This window comes from Giraffa tippelskirchi, chromosome 13 (assembly GCF_054371585.1).
Source record: "Giraffa tippelskirchi isolate mGirTip1 chromosome 13, T2T-mGirTip1v1.2.pri, whole genome shotgun sequence".
Taxonomy (NCBI): Eukaryota; Metazoa; Chordata; class Mammalia; order Artiodactyla; family Giraffidae; genus Giraffa; species Giraffa tippelskirchi.
The window spans coordinates 107,281,423-107,302,917 of record NC_137287.1 but is presented as its reverse complement, the minus strand read 5'-3'; the positions used below and the strand labels follow the sequence as shown (position 1 = coordinate 107,302,917).

At 51.3% G+C, this 21,495-nt stretch overlaps 1 protein-coding gene across 4 annotated transcripts in view; it reads right to left on the bottom strand.

Annotated features, from left to right (window-relative positions):
• Positions 1-21,495, bottom strand: part of DLGAP4 (DLG associated protein 4) — a 209,113-nt gene that overhangs the window by 131,543 nt on the left and 56,075 nt on the right. For all 4 annotated transcript variants that reach the window (XM_081560118.1, XM_081560115.1, XM_081560116.1 and 1 more), the window contains one exon: positions 5,803-6,021. The gene's annotated coding sequence lies outside the window, so the exon portion shown is untranslated. The remainder of the gene's footprint in view (positions 1-5,802; positions 6,022-21,495) is intronic.

Here is a 21,495-nt window from a genome sequence, read left to right as displayed (position 1 = left end):
CACTGCAGGGGGCACAGGTTTGCTCTCTGGTCAGGGAACCAAGATCCTTCAAGTCACATGGCATGGCCAAAAAAATAAAATACAGTTTAAAATAAATAAACAAACCAGCAGTAAAAAAAAAAAAAATCAGGTCCTAGTGACAAGGTTTGAACCCCTGAGACCAGCTGAGCCTGAAGTTGGACCTGCCTCTGGACTTCCAAATCAATAAATTCCATTTTTTGTTTAAACCCAGTTTGGGTTGGGTTTTCTATCACTTGTACCTGAAGAGTACTTGAGTGATACAAGCAAAAATAAAAATAGAATTTGTCTCTATTTCACCATTCAGAGGAAACCACTATCAACAGTGAAATGGTTGTCCCTCTGGACAGGAGCATGCATATATTGATACTTCTTAACAAAAATGAGATCATACAACATACACCATTTTATAACCTCCTATTTTTCCTTCAACAATGCACTGTGGACATGTTTCCATGTCAACAAGTATAGATCTATGGCATTGTCTTCACTGCCACTGAGAACACTCTTGTCTGGCTGGACCATAATTTATTTAACTATCTCTTGCTGATAGATAATTGGGTGGTTTCTAATTTATCACTGTCTTCAGGAAAGGTGCAGTGAGCTTACTTGAAAAATGCATATGCTTGCTCTTGCTAGAGTATTTATGACTGAGATTCCAGGATTTCAAGAGTTTGACTTCACCAGTGTAAGCTTCTCTGCTTGAGATTTCAGAGTCTCTGAGTGTCTGAAAGGTAGCATCTGTCTTCCCAGGCAGGATAAATGGTTATCAAAAAAGCAAATCCAGGGCATCTCCATTAAGAGTGTCTCTGGCGAGAGACTTCCCTGCTGGCACAGTGGATAAGAATCCATCAGCCAAACGCAGGGGACACGGGTTTGATTCCTGGTCCGGGAAGATTCCACATGCCTTGGAGCAACTAAGTCCATGTGCCACAACTACGGAGCCCATGTGCCACAACTACGGAGCCCATGTGCCACAACTACTGAAGCCCTCCCTAGAACTGGTGCTCCGCAACAAAAGAAGCCTGTGCACCGCAACTAGAGAGTAGCCTCCGCTCACCGCAACTAGAGAGCCCGCACAGCAATGAAGACCCATAGCAGCCAAAAATAAATAAATAAATAAAATTATATTAAAAAGAGATGTACATGTGAAAAACAAACTTAAAAAAAAAAGAGTGTCTCTGGCAAGAGTGCTTATTGGCAGACTCAAGTGAGTCGGTGACGATGTAGTTGGGGTGTGGGGCTCCAGGTGGTGCTGGTATGTGGTCCAGCCAATCATGTGCACCCCGTTGAGCTGTGTGCCTCCCTGTGCCTCATCCCCCAACTGGGTCTGACTCTCAGTAACTGAGGGGAAAGGCGAATGTGGGGACCAGCCGGCACCGAGGGTCTCGGTAGGATGTGATGAGCAGATGAGCATGCAGGAGGTAGGAATCACCTCTGGAGGTCACAGTGGGGAAAGCAGCGGCCACCAGTGATCCAACAATGGGATTGTTCCAGACTTCTATGTGTTATAGTTCGCTGAGGCCCCACAACCACCCTCTGATGCCATTATGCAGGTGCCCTACCCCATTTATCTTTATAATGTCACCATTCATTTCCTTCAGTGCAATGATGGAGTCTCTGCTTATTCAGTTAATTTGTTTGGGTGTCTGTATAATATCTTTCCCTCCCCAAGGCTGAGTGCTCTTCACGAGGCACAGACTAGCAGGGACTAGCCTTCAATAAAGGCTTCCCAGGCGGTGCTAGTGGTAAAGAACCCGCCTGCCAATTCAGAAGACATAAGAGATGCTGGATCGATCCCTGGGTCAGGAAGATCGCCTGGAGGAGAGCATGGCAGTTCACTCCAGTATTCTTGCCTGGAGAATCCCATGGACAGAGGAACCCGGTGGGCTAAGGTCCATAGGGTCGCAAAGAGTAGAGTATGACTGAAACAACTTAGCACAACACAGCCCAGCACTCAATAAATGTCCTGTTAATAAAGAAATCTTGCTGGGGCTGGCGCCCTGTCTGTAGAGCAGGCGTCTCTGCTTCTGGGCTTGGAGACATCTTCTGCCATGCCACCCTCTGGACCACATCCCCAGCACCAGTTTGGGGACCCACAGATCTGCCTTAGAACTTGACTCTGCTCGTGGGCTGCTTGGAGTTTCTGTGTCAGGTGCCTGCCCTGCTGGGACCCCTGCCCCAAGTGGTGCTTGCTGTACCCACAGGACACTGGGCCCTGGAGATGGCCGAGCTGATGGAGCAGCTCCATCCTTCACTGGTGGTGTGGACTTGGGCCAGTCATCTCCTCTCTGGAAGCCTCAGTCCCCTCATCTGTAAAATGGGGCAAATTCCACCAATCTCTTGGGGTTGTTCTAATGATGAAAGAAGACAACGGATGTGCCTAGCACACAGTGGGTCCTCAGGAAATGCCGATTCTGCACCATGTGCAGTTAGTTCAGAGGTGGAATCTGATCCTGTCTCACCTAGATGACCTGTTTTTACCTTCAATGATTCCCGGGTGAGCCCTAACCTCCTCCCTTAGTCTGTTGCTAGGGAGACCCATTCTTATTCATCAACGGTAATCATTTTTTAAAAATTTATTTTATTTTGGGCTGCACTGGGTCTTAGTTGTGGCATGTGGGATCTTTCGTCACAGTGTGCAGGCTCCAGAGCTCATGGGCTCAGCAATTGAGGCGCAGGGCTTAGTCGCCCCATGGGCATGTAGGATCTCAGTTCTCCAGCCAGGGGTCGAACCTGTGTCCCTTCCACTGCAAGGAGGATTCTTAACCATTGGACCACCAGGGAAACCTCTGTCAACACTTATTAATTGGTTAAGTGCTCTGCTTTGACCCCTTGTCAGATTCAGATACCTCCTGTGTGGCCTACAACACAGAAACCCATCTGGTGTCCTAAGCCTTAAGAACATACTAGTGTCGATGCATGTCTAAGGGACAAATGTAGGAAGCCCTGCCCTTTGTGGGGAACTTCCTGGCCCCTGATCTCAAACACGGGACAGTGATATGGGGCTGAGTCTGTCTGTCCTGTGTCTCATCCCATCTCTCCCACCTGAGTGCCCTTTGATTATATAATAAATAACACTATATTTCTCAAAGCCTCACTTTCCTTCTCTGTAAAATGGGTAGAATCATAAAATCTGTGAGAATTCTGTGAAATAAGGTAAATGCTTTGCAAAGAGCCAGGCTTTAGTAAGTGCTCAAGAAGTATTAACTATTATTGTTGTAATTGCTTTTTACCCGTTATATTGTGAAATCAAATTCACAGAGACAAGCACACAAAACAGAAATGTTTACTGTAATAAATGATCACAAAACCACCTGGGCCAATGACTAGAATACTGCTTGCCCCTAAGAAACCCCTCCTGCCCCATTCTTAATTCTTATATCCTCTTTTCTTCATAAATCTAATCCCTTCCTAGATTTTTATGATCCTGTCACCATTATTAATAATAATAAACAAATGAAAAAAGAATGCATGGCTACCCCATCTGTACCCAGCCAGGCTCCTGGACCCCTGGCCGCCTCTGCCCTGGGCAGGGAGACTCCCCATCCATTTCCCAACTCTAGCTTGGACTGTTCTTTAAATAACCAGCTTGTTAGCAAAATAGCAGCAGTAACACCTCCCTCGCTGCCGCCCGGGCCTCCAACTTTCAGCACAGTGCTGACGGCTGTGCTCCCAGCTCTTGCCAAGGAATCCCGTTCTCCGTCACTGGGCCACACATGCCAGGGGCTGCCAGCTACGCAGTGTTCTTGGCGGCCAAGATCCTGCCCCTCTGGCTGGGCCTGGCCAGTGGGGGCGGGGGTAAGTGGGCACAGAGTGGCGGTAATTTAAGGGAAGGACTGGAAGGTTGCCAGATGAGTCCTCTCCCCCAGGTCCATGCTTCAGTCTCCCCATCAGACTCCCACAGGGTCACCAGGAGCTTAACTGAGATGATGAAGACAACGAAGCATCAGCACAACACCATGTACGTGCTCAGTCACTCAGTCATGTTTAACTCGGTGATCCCCATGGACTGTAGCCCGCCAGGCTCATCCATTCATGGAATTCTCCAGGCAATACTGGAGTGGGTTGCCATTTCCTCCTCCAGGGGATCTTCCTGACTCAGGGATCAAACCCGCATCTCCTGTGTCTCCTTGCATTGGCAGGCAGATTCTTTACCACTGAGCCACCCGGGAAGCCCAGCACAATGCCTGGCACATAATAACTGCTCACAAAATGCCCACTGTCATTCAGGCTGCACCTGTCACATACTTAGTCCCTGGGGAGGGCATGCAGGACCCTGGGCACCACCAGGAGTATCTGCAAAGGATTAAATCCCACAGACACAGCTCTCAGACCAGGTGGCCTTAGGACACTTTTTCCTGCGACAGCTTCTCAACCAAATGCAAAAGCTGTCTGTGGTCACTAAGTCTGGCCCGATTGGCAGAGCTGGGTCGGGGGTTAGCAAATTAATAAGGTCCTTTACATGGTCATTAGTACTAAGTGGGCATCTCAAGAGTGTGCAGCTCTTGTTCCTGAAGAAGCACTTCTACAAACGTTATCTACAGCGAACTTCCCAGGTTTTTATTAGCCTATGATACTTGCCTATTATCCATATTTACGAGTCTTTTCCCTTCTCATAACCATTCTATTAAGGAGGTTGATCAGTTGTTGGCAGATGAGAGAATGGGGACCAGAGGGGCTGGCCGCCTTGCTGAAGGTCTGAGCGGACCGCCAGCTCTCTGGGGTCAGCAGGGACCAGTGGCTGCCCAAACATTAGTGGGCTCTTGGGTCCCGCTGGGGTCTGGGTGGAGGGAGGTAAGGAGGTCTTCTCTCCTCTCTGTCTCTCCTTCCTCCCACGAAGACATGAAGATTTACTGTCTTCCCACTCTGTACCAGGCCCAGCTGCTGGCTGTCCAGTGGAGAAGGAAGTGATTGTTCCTGACCCTTGGGCTGCTGAGACCAGACAAGGAAGTCGATTGTGAACCAACAGCCCCATGTCGTGGTGAGTGGTAGTGGGTGACCCTGGGTGAGCCCCTTGAGCACTTTTGAGCCTCAGTTTCCTCATCTGTGAACTCGTCACACCTGCGCCGCCTTGGGATGGGGCAGGAGAGTGAGATGCAGGAAAGGGACGCCTGGCTCTGTGGCTGGCACCCAGTGGGGGCACCCTGTAGGGGTCCTTGTTGTAGGACCAGGTGTAGGTGCACAGAGGCATCCTCAAATGGATGTCAGAGATGCTGCAGGGCTGGGCACCTCGTCCATGCTGGGGTCAGGCACCGTGGGGACTGCAGGGTGTTAGTGGAATGGGCTGGAAGTGCAGGAATGACGGGGCTCCCCAAGATTCAGGAACTCTGAGGGCCTCATCTCAGCCCCCCATCCTGCCGGGGGCCCCAGAGGTTCCATGGCTTCCTGCCCAGCTGGGCATTCCCCTTTCCTTCCTGAGCCCGTGTCACCAACCCCCCCTCCCAGCCCCTTGGGTTTGGAAAGAGCTGGCCTTGGAGATGGATAGCACTGGGCTTTCTCTGCCTCCTTGGGCAAGTGATTTCTCCACCCTAAGGCCGTTTCCCTTGTAAAAAATGGGCACAATCACTGCATACAACTTCTGGGTTGTTGGGAGGACTGGATGAGAAAGGGATCACACTATAAATTGAGCACAGACATACAGAAGCTCTCACTGAAGTCCCTTCACCAGCACATGGGCGCTGCTAGGTAGGAAGACTGGGCATTTCCCAACTGTGCCAAGCGCGGGTGGGTGGGTGAGCAGCCCTGACTCCGAGTGCCCAGGCTGCAGCCATGGTTACTTACCCACCCGGGAGCTACGTGCAGAGGGAAAATGGGAACCAGTCGGAAAGCAGCAGGTGGCGTCACCTCGGGAGCAGGCGCTGGACCGAGGGCTGGCACACACATCCTCTGGGCACTGGATCAGAGGCGCTGGCGGGAAGCAGCGTGGGATGGGGCCCTCCAGCACCTGGAGTGACCAGGTTCTGGCCACCGGGCACCTGGCAGAGGGGAAGGCACAGGTGCCTGCAGGAATGAAAGGGAAAGTGTTAGTCGCTCAGTCGTGTCCAACTCTTTGTGACCCCATGGACTGTAGCCCACTAGGCTCCTCTGTCTATAGGATTTCCCAGGCAAGAATACTAGACTGTGTAGCCATGCCCTTCTCCAGGGGATCTTCCCAACCCAGGGATCGAACTCTGATCTCCTGCACTGCAGGCGGATTCTTTACCGTCTGAGTCACCAGGGAAGCCTCCCTGCAGGAATGAAGGGGGACGTCAATGAGGAGGTGGCCGGGGTAATCCCGGGACCTGAGACCCCTGGGTGGGCCCTGGGGATGCTGGGGAGGGGGAGGCCATGGAGCCATCAGGATAGAAACCCAAGTTTCTGTACAACACTATCCCCGCTCACATGGGCCTCCACATTGTTTATCAGAGGCAGATTTGCATGTCATGGATATTTATAATGCTTTCCCCACCACCCACAGAATCCCCACAGCAGCTGGGAAGTTGGGGTTTCAAAGGCTCCGATCCTCCCCCTCTTGCTTGTCCCTCTTTTTCCCTGGATGGGGGCGGTCAGGAAAGGGGCCAGAGTCACAGTCCCAAGTTCGAATCCCAAATGAGCCCTCACTCTCTGGGTGACACTGAGCAGGCAGCTGCCCCTTTCTGAGCCTCAGTGTCCCTGCCTGTCAAAGGGAAATAAGAGTGCTTCCTCTGAGGGCTTCAGTGAGGATTAGGATGATAATGCAGGTAGAATACTTGGCACCAAGTCTGTACCTGATAAAGGCTTGGAAGGAGGCTTGGTCCCTGTCCCCTGCACTTGGAGCAGGAGGCGTTGCCTCACCATCCCCACCACCTCCCAGATCACACATCTCATTTCGTCTCACACGAGAGGCCCAGGGAAGCCAGGTGTCCCTCTCCACCCACTTCTGCTGAACAGGTGCCGTGATCCCACTTGGATCTTTAAGTTAGCAGGAGCCAGGCTCTCCCGGGAGGAGAAAAAGCCTTGCCCCCCCGCCCCATTCCACACCCATGCTCCCAGGAGCCTGAGTTGCTCTGGAGGTTTCAGTGGAAGCCCCCACCCTAGTCCTCTCGTTCTACAGGTGGAGCCACGGAGACACAGGGCTCACTGAGCTGATGTGGGAACACAGACGCCAAGGGGTGGGGCTGGGATCCTAACTCAGGGCTCCCCCTCAGCCCCGCGAGGAGGGGTCCAGGGGTCAGTTCACAGTAGGAATATGGAGAAAGGGGCAGTGGATGGTGGAGGAGGCTTGTCTTTTTCTCCTGGTTACACCAGGACCCCGGAAAGCCCTCACGCTCTCTAACCTCCCTGTCTGCACCGCTTTTGACCTCATTTCCCCCTCACAGCCCTACATGTAATCTGCACTTGTCAAAGGGAGGGACTGGGGCTCAGAGAGCTTCAGGAATTACCCCGCTGAGGACGAGTCAGGGCATCTGATTCCAAGACCTGGCACTTAACCCCACCCAACGTGGCTCTGCCTCCCCAAGTGGGGAAATCACTACCCCAGAAAAACAGGCATAACCATCTGGATAAGAAGTGTTTAAACAGCAGGAAAGGAAAATACTGAACTCCAAAACATTCTGAATTAGCAGACACAAATTCTTAAAAGATTTCTAGATGAACCATGAGGCGTGAAAATTGCCAGTACATGAAAATCCAGGGCTGGGGAGGATGTGTGCCCAACCATGCTGTCACTTTGAGCCAAAGTCAGCTGGAACCCAGAACGGAAGGAAAAGAGGGGAAGGCCGAGGGAGGGGCAGGAGGTCCCCAAGGCTGGCCTTGGAGTCGCCCCTCAGCTTCCTTACTGAGGGGCGTGGCAAGGCTCCTCCAGACTCCCCGCTTTACAACAGGTGGGAGAAGCACACGAGACAGCCTCTGAGGTTCTCGCCAGTTCTGACGATGATTAAGATTCTGGTTCTTCCAACAGGGATGAACCCCCAGAACATTATGTTAAGTGAAGAAGCCAGTCACAAAGGACCACATGGTACATGATTTCACTTATATAAAATGTCCAGAACAGGCAACTCTGTGTGGACAGGAAGTAGATGAGTGGTTGCTGGTGGGGGGGGGGTATTGGGAGAGGGTGACAGTTAAGGGGTTCATGGTTTCTTTTCAGGATAATGAAAAGGCTCCAAAGTAGACTGTGGTGATGGATGCGCAGCTCTGTGAATATGCTAAAAGCCACTGAATTGGACACTTTAAGTGAGTGAACTGTATAGTATTGTATAGTATTCTATAGAATTCTATATAGCCTATAGAATTCTTTGTTGAATTCTCTCAATAAAGCTGCTAGAACAAACCAAACTAAAAGAAAGATTCTGTGACTTCTCAATGGACAGCTGTCCTCTGGGAGGCAGGGGTCCCCTTGGGGGTTCTTCCACTATGACCTGGGAAATCAGGGAGCAGTTTTCTAAGAATTCCTCAACACACCCACAGACCCTTCATCCCAAAGGCCTTTGCATTTGACATCCACCTCCTCCAGGAAGCCCTCTCTGACCTCCCAGCCAGGCCAAGTCCCCAGTTCCTAGGACTCCCTCAGTTTCTCACCACTTATCATGCTGATGTGAGGAAGTTGAATCTATGATCACTGTTTGACACTGCTTCCTCCATCAGACTTGGAGCTCCTTGAGGGCAGGACCATCATCATTGGCCATCATTGTCAACGTTTAGCACAGTGCCTGCCACACAGAAGGTGCTCCAGAAATGTTTCCTGATTGGACGAGTGGATCAAAATATCAACGCACACTTGGTTTCTGGTCCTGGTTTCGCCTCATTCCGGCTGAGTGATCCTGAGCAAACCTCCAAGTAACCCCCGAGAGTTTCAACATCCATCACAGAGAGCAGCCAGATCATTAACAGGGCTAATGGGCATGAAAAGTACTTCATAAAGCAACTTCCGCACAGCTGCCCCATCGCAGTCAATGGAACCCCCTCCTTCCAGCCACTCAGGCACAGGCCCTGGTATCATCCTCGATGCCTCTCTTTCCCTTACCCTCCACATCCAAGCCCTCAGCCACTCCTGCTGAAGCCACCTGCACGATGTATCAAGAGGCAGGTGCACCCCCTGCACTGTTGCCAGTGCTGTGGACTGAGCCATCGTCACTTCCTACCTGGATCAGTCACGTCCTCTCTTGTCTCCTGCTTCTGCTCTGGCTCCTGACACAAAAGCCAGAGGAATCAGGCTAGAACCCAAGTCAGAGCCTGCCCCTCCTCTGCTCTACACCCTCCATGGCCTCACTTCATCTCAAGTAAAAGCCAACAGCCCTACAGATGCCACAGGTGGCCCCTCCACCACATCTGAATCTCCCCTTTACTCTTCACCCACTCCTTTTGCCCCAGCTACCCTGTCCCCTGTGGCACGCTTCTGCCTCAGGCCCTTTGCACTTGCTCTTCTCTGCCTGGAAAGTCCATTACCTAGATGTCCGTGAGCCTTATCCCCTCACTTCCTTTAGATCTTTGCTGAGACCTGACCTTGTCAATGAGAAGTAGTTCAGCACAACAGTTAAGACTCGTTTTGTTTGTTTTGGGCCATGCTATGTGGCTTGTGGGATCTTAGTTCCCTCACCAGGGATTGAACCTGTGCCCCGTGCAACAGAAGCATGGAATCCTAACCACTGGACTGTCAGGGAATTCCCTCAATAGTTAAGACTCTTAACAGAAGAGCATGGACTTAAAGTAAAAATCCATGTTCTGCCAGCTATACAACTGAGTGACTGTAGGCAAGTTTCTTAACATCTCTGTGACTCAGTTGCTTATTCCTAAAATGGGAATAATTATAGCACCTTCCTCGTAAAGTTGTGAGGTTTAAATGAATTCAGTGAGCACAGCCTTGATGGCTGCCCAGCCACTCCACCTAACATTCCCAGTCCCTCCACGCCTCATTGTTCTCCTAGGCACGTATCACTTTATAACAGGATATGCAAATGAGTAATTTATCCCAATTACACCCTGCTCCTCCCACTAAAATGTCGGCCCCACGAGGCTGAGAGTTAGATCTACTCAGTTTATTGCCAGGTCCCCAGTGCCTGTCACAGCACCTGCGCTTGGAGGTGCTCAGGGAAGACATCACTCAACAAATGTTTTTGGTGCTGAATAAATATTTATTGGCTAATTGTCATGAGCTCTTGGTTCCCCCTCCTTCCCTATCACAGACATTTACTTCTCTCTCCAGCCCAGCCTGCCACATGGAGTGCCAGGTCTGCAGAACCAAATTCCCACTGGCAGCTCTGCCTGCTGCCCTGTGGACACCTCATGCGTCATGTGTCAGGGTCTCTTCCGCAGAGACCCTGCCCTCTGACAGCATCATCTAACCAGGTACCTGGAATCAGCTCACTCTCTTTGATAACCAAGATGCCAGGGGGCTCCTGTGTATCTTCCTCCTCTCCCACTATTTGTCACATTCCCTTTTCTTTATGCCCAGTGAAACTGAAAGTCACTCAGTCATGTCTGACTCTTTTCTACCCCCTGGACTATACAGTCCATGGAATTCTCCAGGCCAGAACACTGGAGTGGGTAACCTTTCCCTTCTCCAGGGGATCTTTCCAACCCAGGGGTCGAACCCAGGTCTCCCACAGTGCAAGCAGAATCTTCACCAGCTGAGACACCAGGGACGTCCCTTTATGCCCAGAGTCACCCCGTCTGGGTCACCATGATCCCTCCTTCAGACCATGGAACTAGCCCCCTCCCTGGGTGTCCTGCTTGCTGTCTCCCTCAGTCCATCACCTTACATCAGTTGGAAGGATCTTTTCAAAACACAAGAGGAACAAATGAGAGCCTTCCTTTGTGAGCCTAGAAAGTCAAAATCCTTGTTGACTCAAAAAAAACCCACAAAAACCAACAACAAACCAAGCAGGGGCTCCGGGTTCCCTTGTGGCTCAGCTGGTAAAGAATCCGCCTGCAGTGTGGGAGACCTGGGTTCAATCCCTGGGTTGGAAAGATCCCCTGGAGAAGAGAAAGGCTACCCACTCCAGTATTCTAGCGTGGAGAATTCCAAGGACTGTATAATCCATGGGGTTGCAAAGAGTCGGACACGACTGAGTGACTTTCACTTCACGAGCAAGGGCTTTTCAAAAGAAACCAACTCAGGGCTCTTCAAATAATGAATGACCTCACCAACCTTGCCACCCCAGGCCCACGTAAAATAGTGTTTGTCATACGAAAATTTAATTTACACAGAAACTTTTAGCTCCATAAATATTTGTAGAGTTGAAATGAAAAGACAGTTTTTAAAAATAGCATTTATAGAGTTTCCTTATGCAACTGGGGGCTTCTCACACTCCCACTTCTCATTTACTCCTCTCAGCAAACCAGGCTGGTGGTGTTGATTCCAGTTTCCAGATGAGGCAATGGAGGCCCAGAGAGGGGAGGTGACTTGTCCCAAGTAGCACAGTGCCCAGACTACCCCCAGAGTCCTCCCAGACCCTGGAGCCTGTGGCCCCAGCGTGCTATCTGGGCAGAGAAAGGGTGTTGAGCCTCCTGTTCTCCAGCTGACTGGCTGCCACAGGCTCTGAGGCCCGCAGAGCATGTGGACATAACCTATTTTCACTCCCTGCCTTGGACTATGCTGTTTCCCTGCTCAGGTTAACCCTCATCAGACTGGTCAAAACCTCACCACCCTTCATGGCCCATTTCCAGCGTGGAGTCTCCTGCCTGTGCCCCCTTGTCACTGGGTCCCGACAGCACACTGCCTACAATGGTTGATGGAGGTTTGCGATATGGCAGGGCCCTCCCGTCTCATGCAGTGTCCCTCCTGGCTGCTCCTCTACCTCAGGGGCCATGGTTCCTCCACCTCCCCTGATGGCTTGTCCTCCAGCCCTCAGTCCTGAATCCATATGATCTCTCAAGTCTCTGTAAGGCCCGCCCTTGCCCCAGAACTTGACCAAGGCTCATCTCCCCAGCTGCCTCCCAGGCCTTCCTTCCATGGGCCCTTCAGGCTCCCACACGTGAAAAAGACCTTGGCAGCTTCTACCATAAACCTGCTTCTCCCTGAAAATACCATGATCCTCCCCAGTCCCCAAAAGCTAGAAACCTGGCCACGGCTCTAGACCCTTCCCTGCCCCTCAGCTCTCTGTGCAAGCCCTGCTGATTCTGTCCTGAAATATCTTCAAACCACTGCTGCTCTCTATGCCACTGCCCTGCGCTCAGTTCAGCAGCCCCCGGCATTTGAGCACAAGCCACCTGTCCACCCACACTCTATCCACCCATCCAGTTCCCCATCCTCCACCAACTTCTACTCTCCCGTTGACTCACCATCCATTGACGCCACCCATCCTTCCATCCACTCACTCATTCACCCATAATTTATCAAGACCTCCAATGCTCCAAGCTACGTGCCAGACATTGTGATACAGAAAGTACTTAGGCCCAGTCCTTGGCCTCAATGTACTCACACTAGAACTGGGTCCCAAAGGATGAACAGGACTCTGTGGAGGGTTAAGGAGAAGGTGATGAAAAAGGGCACAGGCATAGGAAGGAGACAGCTGGGGTGTCTGAGGAACTGGACCAGATAGGTGGGGAGTGACTCAAAAGTGAAGGCAGAAAGACTGACTGAGGCCAGCTCTGCAGGGACTTTCCAGGTTAGGAGTCTGTTGGAGTGAGTAGCCATTCCCTTCCCCAGGTGATCTTCCCGACACAGAAATTGAACCCTGGTTTCCTGCACTGCAGGCAGATTCTTTACTGTCTGAGCCACCAGGGATGCCCAAGGTAGTCTGTATTTTATCCAAAGCATATATTCTGGGGCCTGGGGTCAGTCTCCTGCTCTATCACCTCATAACTGTGTGACTTAGAACAAACGTCCTCAATGTTCCCCATCTGTAAAATGGTAAGAACAACATACCTATTATAAAGGGATGTTGTGAGGAGAAAATGAGTTAACGCATCTGCATAGTATGTCCCTCATACTATGTGCTATGTCTGTATACTTAGCACAGTGCCTGATATATAGAAAATTCTCTGTAAATACAGCTGCTAGTGTGTTCAGTTCAGTTCAGTCACTCAGTTGTGTCTGACTCTCTGTGACCCCAGGGACTGCAGCATGCCCACGGACTGCAGCACACCAGGCTTCCCTGTCCATCACCAACTCCCAGAGCTTGCTCAAACTCATGTCCATCGAGTTGGTGATACCATCAAACCATCTTATCCTCTGTTGTCCTCTTCTCCTCCTACCTTCAATCTTTCCCAGCATCAGGGTCTTTTCCAACGAGTCAGTTTTTCGCATCAGGTAGCCAAAGTATTGGAGCTTCAGCTTTAGCAGTAGTCCTTCCAGTGAATATTCAGGACTGATTTCCTTTAGGATTGACTGGTTTGATCTCCTTGCAGTCCAAGGAATAGTATGTTCATATTATTATTAATTACTATCCTCCAGTCAGCTAGTGGACAGCGGGGAGTTTTACATAGAGGAACTACAAGCTAACTTGGACTGAAAAGCCCCCTCCTCAGCAGGTAGAGGCTTGGAAGTGAGCTTCATTGTCCCAGCTCAGCCTCAGCCCCACCAGCTCCAGACTCATCCTCTCCTACCAACTGTCCCCAGCTGGGCACACCCACAAACCACTGCCCCTGATCGGCCCCCAGTGTCTGGAGAAACTCCAGCATGCCTTTCCCCAGGGCAGTAAGCTCCAAGCTCCAATGGTCCAGGAGACTCCTGCTCTGGACACATGCATCCTATTCTCTGGCTCTTGTACAGGGCACTGATAAGCCCTTTACAAGTTTCCTCCTCCAACCCCCACGGCTCTGTGCAGGCATTCAGTCACCCATTCTACAGATGAGGACACTGAGCCTCAGAGAGGAGGCGGAAATTCCTTTGCTTCAGGCTGAGCAGGGATCCAACCCCAAGTCGGTCAGGCTCCAGAGACCCCTCCCAGAAATCTCAGTTGTTGTTCAATCGCTCAGTTGTGTCCGGCTCTTTGTGACCCCATGGACTGCAGCATGCCAGGCTTCCCTGTCCTTCACCAACTCCCAGAGCTTGCTCAAACTCAGGTCCATTGAATTGGTGATGCCATCCAACCATCTCATCCTCTGTCTCCCCCTTCTTCTCCTGCCCTCAATCTTTCCCAGCATCAGGGTCTTTTCCAATGAGTTGGCTCTTTGTATCAGGTGGCCAAAGTATTGGAGCTTCAGCTTCAGCATCCGTCCTTACAATGAATATTCAGGGTCGATTTCCTTTAGAATTGACTGGGTTGATCTTGCAATTAAAGGGAAATCTTGGAAGCCCCTTGAAATGATCAGGGCCCCAGATAACGCATGGATGTGCAATTTCTAGGCATTGATGAATGCTGTCCAAGAGAACTCTCTGCAGTGATGGGAATGCTCTCCCCTGCACTGTCCAATAGAGGCCATGGGCCACATGCAGCTATCGAAAGCCCAAAATGTGACAAGTGCAACTAAAGAACTGAATTTTAAATGAAATTTAAATTGAAATAGCCCCAGGTGCTTCAGGGCTATCCTATTGGACAGCACAAGACCAGATGGCATTTAGCATCCTCAACCCCGACACTGCATTTCTGGACACTCTCACTGCTGGAGCCACAACTGATGAAGCATTTTGACATTTCACTGGAAAGACTTCTACCATGTACCAGCCAGTCCCTGTTTTTACAAGCAGAGGCTACCCAGCACCCTCATGTTACCTGCTTCTCTATGAGTCAAGGTCATTCAAGAACTCCGTGCCAAATTCCTGCTCTGTGTCAGGCACTGAGCCAGACGTAGAAGAATGATGCGCTTGTCCCTGCCCCCAAGGAGCTCAGTCTGGCGGGAAGGGACATGTCCTTCCTTAGGGTCTGTGACTGAGGGGACTGGGTCCAAGAGTGAGGTTTATATACAGTCTGGGGAGGACAGGGTGACTCATTCAGCTGGGAGAGTCTCTGAGAAGGCTGCACAGAGGAGAGACACCGACAGGGTGTGACAGCACCTTAAAGTTTGCAAGGCACATTTACATCCACAGTCTCATCTGCTCCTGACTCTGGTCCCATGAGGGAGTTCAGGCCTGGCCTGGTTTCTGGTTTTCTGTGCCCTAGATGCATATCAGCACCTGTTTCTGGAAGGAGCCCTGAGCTGGGCCCCAGGCCTATGCCCTGGCATGTGGAGGCCAAGACCCCACAGTGTGTGAGGGCAGGGCTCCCCTGAAACCTCCATAGCAGCGTCTCGGGGAAGGTTCACCCAGGACCCAGCCAGCTGGCGCCCAGCAGGTTTTTCATCCAGGACGTAGAGATCAGACGTTCCCTAAACCCTCCAAAGGGCCAGTCTTGTAAGTCCCTAAACTTTCAGGCAACTCTGATGGGACCCAGGGGCCCTCTCACTGGCCATCTGGTCTCCTCTTGGCCCCCTGACTTTGGGAGGCCAGGGAAGATCTTCATTTTAATGTCATTTCCTCATAATCCTTTCATTTCTCTTCTGTGGTCTCTAGGGCCTGTCACCGTGGCCCCTTTTGCCTGCCCTACTTTTCCCTTTTCTGAATACTGGGAGGCGTTTCTCTGCACTTCCTGAAGGTGCTCCGGCCTAGGGGACCCAGACAGTTTCAATCCTCCCATCTCCTCCCTGTTAACACTGAACCCAGGTCATCTCTCCTTCAAAGCTTCGTCTTGTCTGGAGCCCCTCTGATTCCTCACGGTAGCTTTGGAGCAGAAGGCAGGGGACACTGTGCCCCACAAACAGACATTTCTTGAGCCCCTATTTTATGTGCACACGGATTAGCTTAGCCTTGGTCACATGCTCTATCCCTGGGTTGGGGAAGTAGAGTTTCCGAGCAACCACATGGCTTCCCAGTGAAAATCAGGCCCTGGCAGGACGGTGGAAAAAAGAGAGCAATGCAAGAAAAGCAAAAGTATATGTCCTTACAAAGACTTGTACATGAATATTCATAGAAGCATTATTCATAATAGCCCCAAATCCAAATTTCCATCAAGCAGTGAACAGATAAACAAAATGTCATATATCCATAAGATGGAATATTACTCAGAACTAAAAAGGAATGAAGTACTGATATGTGCCACAACATAGATGAGCATAAAGAATAATATGCTTTCTGACTTATTTCACTCTGTATGACAGATTCTAGGTCCAAAAACAAATATTGTATATTAACGCCTATATGTGGGATCTAGAAAAATGGTACAGATGAACCTGTTTGCAGGGCAGGAGTAGAGACGCAGACGTAGAGAGAATGGACGTATGGGCCCGGGAGGGGGTGGGTGAGATGAAGGGAGAGATTGGGATTGACATATGTGCACGGCCATGTGTAAAATAGATAGCTACTGGGAACCTGCTGTATAGCACAGGGAGTCCAGCTTGCTGTTCTGCGGTGACCTAGAGGGGTAGGATGGAGGGGCGGGAGGGAGGTTCAAGACGGGGGTGGGAGGGATATGTAAACACATAGCTAATTCACTTTGTTGTACAATACTGTAGAGCAACTCTACTCCAGTTTAACAAAACAACAAACAACATGCTAATTGGAGGAAGCTGAAAGCTAGATGCAAAGCCTACATATTGTATATTCCCATTTGTAGGAACTTTCCAGAAAAGGTAAAAACTAGAAAGCAGATCAGTGGTTGCCTAGGGTATGGGATGGGAGTGGGAATGACTGCAAGTGTACACAGGGAAACTTTGGAATTGTGGTAATGACTGCACCCGATAAACTGACTAAATAGCACCAAAATTCATAAGATAACTCAACTCTAGGGTATGTAAATTATACCTCAATAAAGCTATTTTTGAAAAAGGCTGATGGGGGCAAAGGGGATACTATGGCTACCAGCATCCACACAGAGGATGGTGGTGCCGCTCACTAATCAGGGGATGGGGAGGCAAGGGCAGGCTGGAGGGCAAATGCCAAGGTGTCCCTGGACACGCTGAGCAGGAGGTGCTTCTGGGACTCCGGGAGTCCATCCAGGAGAGCTCCAGGGAAAGGTCAGGATGAAGCTGGAGATCAGGGGATGGTGGGTGTTCAGGAGGACACTGAAGTGGTGGCAGCTGATGAGTGTCCATGAGGGAGTGTGGTCTGAGGACAGAAGGTGGACAGTACAGAGCCCTGAGAAGCAGAAATATTTAGTGGACCAGCTGAGGAAGGGAAACGGGCAAAAGCTCGAGAGGCAGCAGCTAGAGCGGCTATCAGAGGTCCTGCTGGCGTGTGCCGATGGCCAGAGCCTGGGGGGCTAAAGACTGAGATATGGCCACCTGGTGAACCAGTGGAGGTCCCAGTGGCTTTGGTGAGAGGGATGACCATGGAAAGATGAGATGTGATCCAGGCTGCAGTGGGTAAGGGAAACAAGGCGTCGGTGAGCATAGTGAACACTGTTGAGAAACTCAGCTGGGGATGGAAGCGGGGCAGCTAGGGACAGGGCAGAAATCAAAGACAAGCAGTGGGCGCGGTCTGCACTTGTGTTAGGTGCAGAAGAGAAGGGACGAGGAGGAGACTGCGGAGGGGAGGCAGCTGCAGCCACTCTGAGCTCCATCACACTGCTGGAACGGAGCCGCCTGCCTGTCTCTGGTACCACCACACCCCAGTGAGCCACCCAGCTACTCACACTGGAGACAGACGGCTCCTCCTGGGGTTGCCTCCCAATCTGCCCCAGGGCACTGTCCACTGACCAGGACAGTGTGGTTGCATCCTAAGTGTGGCCAGCCTGGGCACGGAGGAGGCGACATTGAATGCGGCAGAGGACAGATCTTAGTCCCCAAGGCACTACTGTTCTGGCTTTTTCTCCTGACTCCCCAACACTGTCCTGGCCCTCGGAGACAAATTCTGGGAGTGCTTTGTGTGAAATGCCAAATAGGCAGGAGTTTCCCGGAACTTCAGTGGTTAGGACTCAGGGCTTTCATTGCCTTGTCTGGGGTTCAATCCCTGGTTGGGGAAACTAAGATCCCAAAAGCCAAGCTGTGCCTTGGTCAAATAAATGAATTCTTCAGGTTGGGGAAAAAAAAAAAAAGTTGAGTGAGAGAACTTGCTTGGCACTACCTTCACTTTAGGTCTAGGCATGGCCTCCCACCAGATAACCCAGATGCCCATCAGCCCAGGGTGCATGAGACTGGCACCTGTTAGCCTCCTATTTTTCCAGTTCTACAGTGTTCATCTGGTAGTTCAGACAGTAAAGAATTTGCCTGCAACTTGGAGACCTGGGTTCAACTCCTGGGTTGGGAAGATCCCACGGAGAAGGGAATGGCAACCGACTCCAGTATTCTTGCCTAGAAAATTCTAGGGACAGAGAAACCTGGCGGGCTACAGTCCATGGGGTTGCAAAGAGTTGGACACAACTGAGCAACTGTCAATCACTCGCTCATAGTGTTCCGCTGGCTCCTCCCCACAGCCCTGATAGATTGTCATCATTATCTCCCCTCTGGCTGACAAGGAGAAAGAGACTCAGAGAGGTTGAGCGGCTCAACTAAGGTCACACAGCAAGTGAGTAGTAGAAGTGAGTTTGGTACCTAGGTCAACCTGCCTCAAGAGCCTGCTCCCTGTTCCCCAGGACCCTTGAAAAAGGGTGTGGAAAACAAAAGGGAAGGGCAGGAGGGGTGGGGGAGGGAGGACAGAGTTCTAAACAGCAAGTGGTGAAACCTCAGCTCTGTCCCAGCTCCTGGGGTCAGGGTGACTCCCCGGCTGTACAAGGAGCTCTTAGGCCCCTTGTGGCTGTCACCTGCTGGTTCTGTGACCAGATGCTAACTGGAGATACCTCTGTCCTTTATGGTGAAAACAAAAAATGCCCCTGGGAAGGTCAGTAGCAGGGAAAGGCCATGGGGGTTGGGGGGACGGGGCTGGGGGTGGGGGTGCAGAAATGGCCTCCTCTCTCAGGCCTGGCCCGGGAGGCTCCGCACCTGGGGAATCCAGCCAAGCCCGGCCTACACGCTGCCTCAGCATTTCGCTGGGACAAAGGCCCAGCCTGAGGTCTTCTTGCCTCTTGCAGGAGCTGCCCCTTCTCAGTCATCCCAGCAGGACTTGTCACGGCTCTGCATGAGCCTCTCCTCGTTCTCAGCTGTGGCCTCCCTGTCTGCATGACCCCTCCAGGGAAGCAGCTCTCCAGGCCAGCTTTCTCCCCACCCTTAGCTCCCCTGTCCACCCCTCCTCCCTGATTCCATACCTGCAGCTCCCTCTGGAATCTCACTGCAGCCCCAGAGCCTCCACGGGAGATCCCTGAAAGATGACTCCCTAGTCAGGGAGTCCAGACCTTCCGAAAGGAATCAGAGGCCCAGAGAGGGTAGGTGCTTAAGCAGGTCACACAGCAGACAAGGTGGGGGGAAGGGCAGCATGAACCTGGGCTCCTGATCACCCAACTCATTTCTGTGGCCCTTTCCAATAGTTTTCATGGCACAAAAGATTTTATTCTTCTTTACGTCTTTGTGTCACGTTTATAACTCAGACTCACAACCTAATTTTCAGTTCACCAGACGCATTTCCAGTCACTCAAGCGATGCTCCCCAAAGTGACCATGGCTCAGTCCGCTTTCTGTCCACATAGGTAATCTCATCCAGCTTTGTGGCTTTTTAACACCGTCTCTTTCTCTGCTGCTCCCCTCTCCTCTTCTCCCTGTCCTATGTTCTCTCTCCCCACATTCAATCCATCAGGAAATCCTGTGGCTCCCACCTCCAAAACATCTCCAGAATCCAACCACCCCTCACCACCTCCACCTCTGCCGCCTGGTCCCAGCCACCATCATCTCTCTCCTGGATCAGAGCTGTAGCCTCCCAAGGGCCTCCCTGCCTCCACTCTTGATCCCTTCAGCTTGGTCTCCACGCAGCAGCCGGAGGATCCTGTTAAGAGGCAAGTCTCTGCTCAAAGCCTTCGGGGCTCTCATCTCACCAGGAGTGAAAAGACAAAGACCTTGCCTTGGCTTACAGGACCAAACACCTCTGACCTCCAGGTGCCCTCACCTCCTACCACTCTCCCATCAAGAACCCTGTGTTCCCCCTGTACTGACCTCCCAGCTGTTCTGTCACAATCCATACCCGCCCCAGGCCCTTTGCACTGGCTGTTTCCACCACCAGGAGCACTATTCCTTGGATATCCGCACATGGCTCCCACCCTCCCTCACTTCCTCTAAGTCTGTGCCAAATGCCACCTCCTCAGAGAGACCATCCTAGACCTGGACCCCCCCAGTCTAATGCTACTCTCACTCTCTACCCCTTTGTCCTGCTTTATAGCATGCATCACCACTCAGACTGTAGTACCTCATATCTACTGGTTGGTTCAATGAGTCCCATCCCTAAAGTAAGCCCAGGAGGAAAGACAATATCTCTTTTCCCTACGGATGTATGCAGAACCCCCAGTCTAGTGCGTGGAACTTAGAAGGTGCTTAATAAATATTTACAGAGCAAATGACAGAATGAGACCTAGCACCTGCCCTCCTGTCTTGTAAGGTTTCTGCCATTTATAGCATCACTACAACAACATGCCAGATCCCGCCAACTGGCAGAGCTGGCATGAGGCTAAGGGTGATGCCAGTGGCAGCAGGTGCTCCTCGCTCCTCTATGCCATGTAATCAGGTCCCCCTAACTCTGAGAACTCTAATCCCCATTTTACTGAGGGAACTGCAGGCTCTGAGAAGTGAAAGTACCTGTCTGAGGTCAGATGGCCAGCATGCATTAGAGTTGGGATTAAAATTTACATCTGTTGGGCCCACAGATCCCCACCCCCAATGCTAGCTGCCCTGGCCTGGCATCCGAACTCTCAGGTCCTCAGGGTTCCTGAGTTAGGGGCTCATGGTGCTGCCAGGTAATAGCAGGATGAGGTCTTTCTGGTGGGAGGAATAGTGCCCCTCCCAGCCGCATGACCAGCTTCTGGGAGCAGCAAAGTCCTCACGCCCAAAGTGGGAGGAGTCAGGCATCAGTGACTGCATCCCTTTCTGGCCTCAGCAAAGGGGAGATGGAACCCTTGACAAAGGGTGATGGAACCCTCAACACACATCACCTTCCTGCCATCTGCTGCTGGGGCACAGAGTCATCACCTACTGTATGCAGAGGTCTGTGCTGACACTTGTGGGAATGAAGGGATATCACCAGCCACCCCCTCCCTACCTGCTGGTGCTGTGGGCAGGCAAGCCCCTTGTCAGTCATCAGAAATAACAGGTGAGTAATATCAGGTCTATTTTACAGGCCAGGAAAGTGAGGCACACATTTTTGTCAAGCACCTGCCAATCCAGCTATTTGATACTTTTTTTTAAAAGTACTGTATTTTTTCAAATATTTCTCCTTTATTTATTTAGGCTGGGCCATGTAGCTCTTAGTTCCCTGACCAGGAATCAAACCTGCACCCCCTGAACTGGAAGCATGGAGGCTTAACCACTAGACCACCAAAGAAATCCCCAGTCCAGGAATCTAAAGGGGTTGAGTTCTGAGTCTCAGAAGCGTCAGGATGGGGCAGGTACTGGCACAAGGAGAGACTGTCCCCAGCGCCAGGATGATGGATGAGATCACAGGAGGCCACCCCACTGCCTTGTCCAGGAGGGACTGTCCTCAACACAATCCAGGTACTTTCTCAGGGCTCCAATCCCAAAGAAACAC